Raw genomic sequence first — 10218 nt, 5'->3', positions numbered from 1 at the left:
AAAAAAAAAAAAAAAAAAAAAAAAACATGTAAGATAGGATCTCACCCTGTCGCCCAGGCTCGTCTTGAACTCCTGGGCTCAAGCAATCCCTCCCACCTCAGCCTCTCCAGTAACTGGGATTACGGGCATGTACCACTAAACTTGGCATCTGATCCACCTTTTGATCAAGACCTGGGCAAAGCCACAGAGAACAAGCGCCTCAACTTTGTGAATAGCAAGGAGTCAGTGAGGACAGGAATATGTTGGGAGACAGACTCAGGATCCAAAAACATCCTAACCTTCTGGAGCGATGGCCTAACCCTCACAAGGTGAAATGAACAGGGCTTAACTGAGAGATCTGGGCTTGGTGCCAAGACACCGCCTGTACAAGGACAGGGTGGGGAAGTGGCAGCTTAGCAGAAGCATGTGTGAATAAAACTGAGGGTTTTCGCTGACAGCCAGCTCCATCTCAGTCAAATGACAGAGCTGCCAATAAAAATGGACAGACTCAGGCTGCTGAACTGAAGTCGGGTACTGAGCCCTGTGGTTCTCCATCTTGATATCACACCAGAACCACCTGCAAAGCTCTGGTAACACTGCATATTCCTTGCTGTACCAAGACTCTCTGAATCATGATCTGGGATGAGTTGAGAGAGGGAAAGGAAGGTGAGGAGTTTGCATTTTTTTTTTCTTTTTAGAGATGGGTTTCACTCTGTTGCCCAGGCTGGTCTCAAGCCCCTGGGCTGAAGCAATCCTCATGCCTTGGCCTCCCAAAGTGTTGGGATTATAGGCATGAGTCACTGCTATTTGTCTCTAAAGAGTATCCCCCCTCGTTCCAAGATACACCCAGGGCTTTTGAACCAAGGAACACTCACGCCCATTCTCATTCTCAGCACAACAGACCACACCCAAAATACTTGAGGAATTCAGTTGCTTTGTTGCAGGGAAGGTCATAAGTTGAAGGGTATTTGGTGGAAAGCAGCCAGGCTGCAGGATGCAGGCAACACTCTGAAGGGAACCACTTTATAGAAGACACAGGTGGCCAGGAGGCCCAACTTCACATGGATGAGACTTGTCCTCTGGGGTCCCAAAAGTTAGAATCTAGGTCAGGTGCGGTGGCTCACGCCTGTAATCTCAGCACTTTGGGAGGCTGAGGTGGGCAGATCATTTGCCAGGAGCTCAAGACTCGCCTGGCCAACATGGTGAAACCCCATCTCTACTAAAAATACAAAAATTAGCCAGGCGCAGTGGCACATGCCTGTAATCCCAGCTACTCAGGAGGCTGAGGCAGAAGAATTGCTTGAACCCGGGAGGCAGAGGTTGCAGTGAGCCGAGATCATGCCACTGCACTCCAGCCTGAGTGACAAAGTGAGACTCTGTCTGAAAAAAAATTTTGTAAGTATATATATATATTTTTAAAGTTAGAACCTTAGGAGACTGTCTTAGGTCAGGTTTCTCAGGAAACATGCCGAGATAGAGATTTGCTTGTAGGAAGTTTATTGGGGGTGCTTGCAGAGATAACATCTCCGGAGTAGTGAAAGAATCAGAATCAAGCCAGAGGAAGAAATTGGTGAACAATGCAGTCACAACACAGAATGCTTCCACAGGAAGCCCTGGGGTTGAGCTGGCCCTTTAGAGTTAGCCCCAACTCGGATAAGAGGGCTGTACCTTTGAATTCCACATTGACTTGGCAGACGACCCCTAGGGAAGGGTTGTGAAGTCCAGCAAGACAGCTCCCTTTGGCAGACTCATGTGTGAGCCATTGGCAGCCAACACTTCTGGCAACTTCAGGGATAAGCTCCTTGGTCCTAAAGGCAGTATCTGGGAGGTGCACCACAGCAACCTAGACAGTACCCCCATGCATAGCCCAGACCTAACTGATTTATGTGGTAAGTTCACTCTACCTGGGAATAGCTCCTCCAGGATTCTGGGAAACTTACAAGAATTAAATGGAGAAAGTATAGCCCCCACTACTGCAACTAGTCTTGGTGACACAACTGATATTCATCATTCCCCTCCTCTGTCACTCATTCTAGATTCTTTTTACCTTCAACTTGCACCTCTGCTGGTCTAGGTGGCTTGCCTGTTGGGGTAACCAATCACCAATCCCCATGGCCTTCAGACCATGCTGCTGATGTGCCCACCTTCCACCGAAATTGGGCATGCCAACAGACACCCCAGTGGATCACGGGCATCAAGCATATTCTTTCCTGACCCCCTTATGTAATAGCAGCCCTATCTCTTCCAAAGGATCGGGGTCAATTGCCCCTGCCAGGAAGTGACTCCTCTTCTTTCCTGCTGGTTTCTTGGCACAAAGAGCCTGACGAACAGAAAGCAGCCATACTTAAGTTTATGGGGTTCTTGTTCTGTCCCTGGTGGAAGTGTTCCCATTCTGGGAACCAGATTCTCTGAACCCAGAGAGCTTGGAACTGCAGGAACGGGAAGCATAAATTCCTCCAGAAAGGTCACTGGGAGTGATGGTAACTGGAGTCATTCCTACTTCTACCCCTAGTCTCCTAAACCTCTATTCTACACGTTAAGACATAGCACCATATATGATAGTTATTGATTAGGATGCATACCTCATCCTGGAGCACGGTGTCCCACCATCTCTAACACGGTATTTCAGCTGCGCTTGTAAAGGCTGTTCTATCACTGTCAGCTCTATTCAGCTTCTGGGTGGTGAAGTATGGAATAGGCCTAAAACATCCCATGATGATGTGCCCATTCTGTCCTTAAAGTAGGACTCTTGGTCTTCTGCAATGGTATATGAGATCCCATGTCAGTGAATCAAACACTCTTTTAGCCCCCAGAGAGTGGCCTTTGAGCAGAAAAGACAAATCTATATCCAGAATATATGGCAATTTAGGTCAAGATCAGTCCCTCACCCTTCTGGAGTGGAACAGGTCCAAGGTAGCCAGCTTGGTACTGCGTGGCTGGTATCAGTTGCTGGCAGGTTGGACTTTTAGCAGTGACAATAGCTAGATTGGCCTTAGTGAGTGGGAGCCCATTCTGTTGAGCCACCCCTGCCACCATACACAGGTGACACATGTGTCACCTCCATCTATGCCACCATGGCCACTTTATTCATGTGCCCATTGTGCCAGCATGGGGTGGTCAATGACAGAGGCAAGCTAACATTAATTCCACATCATTCTATCTACTTGGTTATGCAGTCTCCCCTGTGGCAGGTGGTCTCTGATGAGTATTAACATGCAATATAAAGATCTTCAATAGTGAGACCTATCTCTACACACACACAAAAATTAGCCTGATGTGGTGGTGTGTGCCTCTGGTACCAGCTACTCCAGGGGCTGAGGTAGGAGATCGCTTGAGCCCCAGAGGTCGAGGCTGCAGTGAGCCATGATCGCACCACTGCACTCCAGCCTGGGCAACAGAGCAAGACCCTGTGTCAAAAAATAAAAAAATACAGGTATTCACACTTGGTGCTCCCTCAAATAGATATAGCCACATGTCTCTTCCCAAGACCTTCTTCTTCCCAATCTTCCAGTATTTCTCTTTCTAGCCCTCTAACCAACTAGTCAAGCCATTTGCCTACAGCTCATGAGCCTATAGACATTTTCACCTCAGGCTTCTCTACCAGGGGCCATGCTGATGATTCAGTTCCCAGTCAGGTATCAATGTCAATGCAGACACTGCATCCAGCAGACCTTAAAGTGTTTGACTATTCTACTCTCCCCGGTGTACAGTTACCCAGGTAAACGGCATAGTTCCCTTTGGGGAAGTAGTGGGGAAATCATTACTGTATTGCTATAGTATTGCAGAAACCTTTCTCCTGGGAACCTGAACTGAAAAGTGAATCAGGACTGGAAACCAAACAAGATATTGTGACTTTTTATTGGAGCAGCTGCCATCAACCTCCTGGTCTTTCATCCTTGATTTATTTTAATTGTATAGCTCAGCGATTCTCAGTGTGTGCTCTCCAGACCCCTTGGGGTCCCTGAGATCACTTCAGGAGTTTCACAAGGTCAAAATTCCTTTCATAATAATACTAACATGTTATTTACCTTTTTAACTGTGTTGACATTTGCACTGAAGGTGCTAAAGCAATGGTGGGTAAAACCTCTGGCATCTTTTTTTTTTGAGACGGAGTCTCACTCTGTCGCCCAGGCCGGGGTGCAGTGGCCGGATCTCAGCTCACTGCAAGCTCCGCCTCCCGTGTTCACGCCATTCTCCTGCCTCAGCCTCCCGAGTAGCTGGGACGACAGGCGCCCGCCACCTCGCCCAGCTAGTTTTTTGTATTTTTGTATTTTTTAGTAGAGAAGGGGTTTCACTGCGTTAGCCAGGATGGTCTCGATCTCCTGACCTCGTGATCTGCCCGTCTCGGCCTCCCAAAGTGCTGGGATTACAGGCTTGAGCCACCGCGCCCAACCTACCTGTGGCATCTTAAACAACCAAGGCAGTGACACCAAACTGAACTAGTAGTTCATTGCAGAAAGAAAGAGGAAAGAAAAGGAAAAAAAAAGGAAGAGAGAAAGTCATTTTACTTTAGAATATCTTTAACAAAACAATAACAATTGTTAAATTGTATGAAGTTATGACCCTTAAATAGATGTCTTTTTAATATTCCATGTGATTAAATGAAAAGTACTCTACTGCATATGGAAGTATAATGGTTTTCTTGGGGAAAAGCACTTTTGCGATTGAGTTGTGAGCTCAACTAGCCACTTTTTTCATGGAACACCAGTTTTACTTGAAAGAAGAACTGAAAAACCATGCCTATGCAGACTTGGCTATTTGGCAGATGTTTTCTCACATTTGAACCAAGTGAGCCTGTCACTTTGAGAAAAAATAACTGAGAGTGTTTGTTACCAATTATAAAATTTGAGTTTTCAAGTAAAAACTAGAATTTTAGAAAGCATGTATGTACTATCATGAGATCCCTAGATTCCTAATACTTAAACTTTTTGTAATATTATCAAATGTGATTTTTTTCTATTATATAATGAAATGTATCAATATTGCAAAGATATGTTTAATTCAGTGAACCAATATTTTCCAAATGACCAAAGCGGGATATTATAAAATCATGCATGGGTAAAAGTGCCATTCAAAGGGCAAGTTAGATCAATGGACTTTAAGGTAATTGGATACAAAAAAAGTTCACTGACATAGTTTTATAGTCTACATTTCAACTACCATTTAAGAAAATACTGCTTGTTGGGTTTTGGTGTAGTATCAAAGAAAAACAGCCACAATTATCTGAAAAGGCTGTTAAAATGCTCCTCTCTTTTCCAACTACACGTCTACATGAGGCTGGATTTTCTTCATATATTTTAACCATAACAACAAATTGCCAGCAGATTAAATGTAGATGCAGGTATGAGATGCCAGGCATGTTGGCTCATGCCTGTAATCCCAGCATTTTGGGAGGCCAAGGCAGGTGGATCACTTGAGCTCAGGAGTTTGAGACCAGTCTGGGCAAAATGGCAAAACCCTGTCTTTACAAAAAAACACAAAAATTAGCCAGGCATGGTGGTGCGCACCTTAAGTCCCAAGCTACTTGGGAGGCAGAGGTGGGAGAACTGCTTGAACCTGGGAAGTGGAGGTTGCAGTGAACTGAGATCATGCCACTTATACTCCAGCCTGGTGACAAAGTGAGAGTCTGTCTCAAAAAAAAAAAAAAAATGGATATGAGGATCCAGTTGTCTTCTACAGTATAAAGCCACAGTCCAGAGATCTGCAAATTTACAAAGCAAAGCCACTCTTTTCACTATTTTTTGTCATAAAAATATATTATCTGGCCAGGTGCAGTGGCTCACGCCTGTAATGTCAGCATTTTGGGAGGCCAAGGCGGGTGGATCACAAGGTCAGGAGTTCCAGACCAGCCTGCCCAACATGGTGAAACCCTGTCTCTACTAAAAATACAAAAATTAACCGGGTGTGGTGGGCGCCTGTAATCCCAGTTACTCAGGAGGCTGAGGCAGGAGAACTGCTTGAACCTGGGAGGCGGAGGTTGCACTGAGCCAAGATCATGCCACTACACTCCAGCCTGGGCAACAGAGTGAGACTCCGTCTTGGAAAATAAATAAATAAATAAATAATATATATATTATCTATGTTAACATGTAGTGGGGCTTATTATTCTTTAGATAAATTAATAAATATTTTGCAAAACCCTTGGTCTTATTTCTAATATGTCAAATTAAAATAGCTAAAACCCACATAAATAAAATCCCTTTAGATACCTCTCTCTCTCATACATACATACATATATATATATGTATTTAGAGACTAGGTTTCACTCTGTCACCCAGACTGGAGTGCAGTAGCATGATCATGGCTTAGTGCAGTCTCAAACTCCTGAGGTCAAGCGAGCCTCCTGCCTCAGCCTCTCGAGTAGTTGGGACTACAGGTATATGCCAACCTGCCTAGCTAATTTTCAACTTTTTTTTTTTTTTTTGTAGAGATGAGGTCTCACTATTTTGCCCAGGCTGATCTTGAACTCTTGGGGTCAAGTGATCCTTCTGCCTCAGCCTTCCAAGTAGCTGGGATTACAGGTGTGAGCCACCACATCAGGCTTAGAGACCTCAATATTTAAGAGTGTAAAGGGATCCTGAAACTAAAACATTTGAGAATCACTGGTATAGATTGAGCAGTACTGTTACTGGCTGCCTAGCTAGCTTGCTCCAGGGATGCTATGCTATCAACCATCTTCAACCACGGTCGTCTACTGGCCAGGACTGCCCCCACTGCCACTCCAACTTGCTGCTTATTACAACAGTCGTGCTGTCTAGCTTCTGTGATTTCACCATCCTATCATCCCCACTGCTATCTGCAGCCAGTTCCGGGATGGCCTCTTGCTGTCAGGCGTGGCTTACAGAGGACAGTCCAAACTCACCTTCTCAGGGATACTGGTACCCCTCTCAACAGTGCGTTCCTTGTTGCTTTGATGACCAGAGTATCCTCTGGGCCTTCCTGCAGAACTTAAGTGGTTTCTGGCCTTACACAGAATATACCCACTTCTCTGAGCTTTTGAACCCTTCTTCCACATTCTGCTGTGGTAGTTCTGGCATTTCCATTACACTCTGGTAGCCATTGCCTTTCTCCTGTCTCCCAGGATCCTTGTTGGGATATCACATCCTGATTCACATCCTGATTCACAGGAGAATACTCCTATAACAACAACGTCTCCCTTGTTCAACTTAATGTTTGGCACCACACCCCACCTTGATCTAGCCTATACATTTGCTCCTGGATCCTGCCAGTATATATTGGCTACTTCCACCATGACTTCATGGTCTAGCCTTCTTCCCTAGTGGGCCCCTGCACATCTCTGACTGGGCTTTATTGTGATCTGGCTCTATGTGTTGCGCTTGTAGGCCAGGAGAGAAAGGCAGCTTCCTTTGGTGTCAGAAGGCAAGTCCCAGGGACAGTTGCAGCTGAGCCATCATAGCCAACACTCCTGACAATTGGAAGAATGAGCACCTCCCTCCTGAGGGTGACCTGGGTAGTAACCCCCAATATCCACTACAGAGAAGAGACAAAGTCTAGCTTTGCCTATGAGGCAGAGCAGAGCCGGGATCAAGAGCCTAATGCCCTGGAGTCAGGGGTCTGAATTCCATTAGGGCTTTTGAATTCCAAGGCATTAGGGCTATGTGACCTTGAGCAGGTTCTTGGCCCTTTCTGAGGCAGGGACTTCATCTATGAAATGAAGATAAACAGTACTACCTGATAGGTCATTGGGAGACAGATAAGACAAGGAATGTAAGGGCTTGGTCTAATGCCTATAGCACATTCTAAGGGCACTGTTATTGTCATAATTGGTCAGAACTTTACAAAGCCAAAAAGGGCTGCCTCAGGGAGCAAACAATAAGTATGCCACCATCCCAGATGGTCTTTGGACTGACGCTGCTGAGTGCTCCCCAGGGATTTTGTGGAGGAGGCTCTAGGGTCCACAGGGGTATTCACAAAAGATGACCTTCTGGGCCCATTCTGTCCCCAAGCTGCCTGGATTCTCTGATTTCTCTGATCCCTGCCTGTTCTTAGGGGGGGAGGCATATTCACTTTCAGGCCACTAGGGGGCCATTTAGTTTTCTGCAACAGGAGAACACTAATGGTTTCTTAATGGCTCAGGCACCAGGGAGATCAGGCTCAATTATATCTGAAAGCATTCTTAGTTCCTGGGGTAAAAGACACTATGTAAATCCAGATAATAAATAGACATTATTGATGACAGGTTAAAGAATCTGGCACTGTTTCGTTTAGAGAAGATAGAGTGAGAGGAATTGAATAAAGGCTTCAAGTATATTATTCTTTGGTACAGAAGAGTGACATGCTGTTTTCCCACTCCACTGGGAACTAAGCAAGAAGAAAGGCATTTAATTTGCAGCAGAAATATGGAGAAGCAATATGGAGTGCATTCAGGAAAGGGGAGTGAAGGAAGCTTTGTACTGGCCTCACCTGGAATAGTTAAGAATAATTCACCATGGAATACTTGTGTGATGTGTCCTGCCAGGAAAGCCCTAGAGCAGGGGAGAGAAGAGAGACAACTTCCAGAGACAATTCAAGAATTTTAAGTCAACAGGCTGCCCCGGCTGACCTAGGAGCAGGGTGGAGGAGTGAGTTGTTTCTTCCCCATCAGCCCACAAAAGGCCATAAACACTCCCCACTTCCAATATCCTTGAAATTTCTCAGAAAAGTAAAAAAGCAGCTTTTTCCTTTAAATAGCATCTGACTAGCCATTAGTAGTGGCAGCCCCACACCTGGGCCTGGATCAGGAATGAGACTGAGACTGGGTTAGAGGCCTGTGATTCCAGCAGTCCACTAGCACACTCAGTTCTGGTAGCCACTTCCGTGCCACTGAGGTGGCAAGGCAGCAGTGTTGGGAAGGCTTCCTCGTGTGTGTGTGTGTGTGTGTGTGTGTATGTGTAGGGGGGTCCTCGGGAAGCCAAAGATTCCTGGAGGAGGGGGGGAAGTGAGAAGGGTAGAGGGGATCCTGCCCTACAGGGTAGAAGCCAGGTCAGGCTCACATTTGCAGAGGGTTCACCCACAGAACCCCATCAGAACCACAGTCCTCTTCCCCAACACACGCCTAGGCAAGTCTCCCTCACTCATTCAGACACCCAGGCAGTCCACATGCCCAGTTCTGGGAACACAGGAAGTAGCATCCAAGGAGGAGAGAACCAGAATTCTGGAAAGGCTTATAGAGAGGGAACGGGGAGAAAAGAAGGCAGGGAGAGCAGGAGAGCGGTAGGAGGGGGAGGGCACAAGTAAAGCCGCAAGGGAGAGTCTGAGCGTGAAGGGTTGTTAGCACCTAGGGGGTCCCAAGACCAGGCACAGAGCCCATTGCCTGGCCCCTGGCCTGGAGCCAAAGAAGACAAACCTCACATGGGAAAGTGGGGATGGGACAACCACCCAAGCCTTGCGGTCTGGAGGGGATCTGACAGTGAAAACGCTGTAGGATCCCTGAGAGTTAAACTCTTCAAGGTTCAGTGCAGCCCCTTGGGTCCAAATCCAGGAATTGGAAGACCCAAAAAGCGGGACCTGCGACCTGCTGCGAACTTCGGGACTAAGGTGTTAGGCAAGTCTGGAGAACAACTCAGTCCCGTGGCTCTGTCCCGGAGGCTCAGGGTTGGGGGGTGAGGCGGGCTGGGGTACGAAATTGGGAAGACTTCAGTAGAGTTCCGAAGCCCAGCATGGACCAGGTAGAAGGAACACAACCAGCTGCGGCCCTAGTGGGCGCTCCAGGTGCCAGGACCGCCTGCCTACCCTGGCGTCAACCAGGTTCTTTAGCTGTGAATGGGCCTGGGGGACCCGCCCAGGAGGTACGTGGAGCAGGGCGCGAGCTGGAAGCTGGAGCGTGGTATCCTCCCTCTCCCTCTAACCGTCCCCTCCCAGAGGATAAACTGAGGCCTGGGGTCCGAAGCCCGGGCTGCTATTCCACCTGTCACTTCGGAGCCTCGGGGCGGAGCCGGGAGGCGCCAGAGTTGACAGCTCGCGCTCTGACCGCCCCCTTCTAGCTCCGCACTCCGCCTAACACAACGCCGTTCCCCCTTTTAAAGAAGTGCCCGGAGCGCCAGTCTACGCCGCGCCAGCCCGCAAGGGGCCGCGGCGACGTCGCCCGTTTAAGAGCCAGCCTCCCTTAACTCTCTCTTAACGGGGCTTCCCGGCGGGGCTCTTGGCTCCCGGCAGCAGCCACCTCCCCTCGCGGCACTTCCGGACCCCGGCGTCGCCCTTTTAAGAGGCAGCCCCCAGCAGCGCTCTCCCCGCCCCCTG

Source organism: Colobus angolensis, unplaced genomic scaffold (genome assembly GCF_000951035.1).
Source record: "Colobus angolensis palliatus isolate OR3802 unplaced genomic scaffold, Cang.pa_1.0 Scaffold97, whole genome shotgun sequence".
NCBI classification, from domain to species: domain Eukaryota; kingdom Metazoa; phylum Chordata; class Mammalia; order Primates; family Cercopithecidae; genus Colobus; species Colobus angolensis.
The sequence above is the reverse complement of the archived record's forward strand: the minus strand, read 5'-3'. Positions refer to the sequence as shown.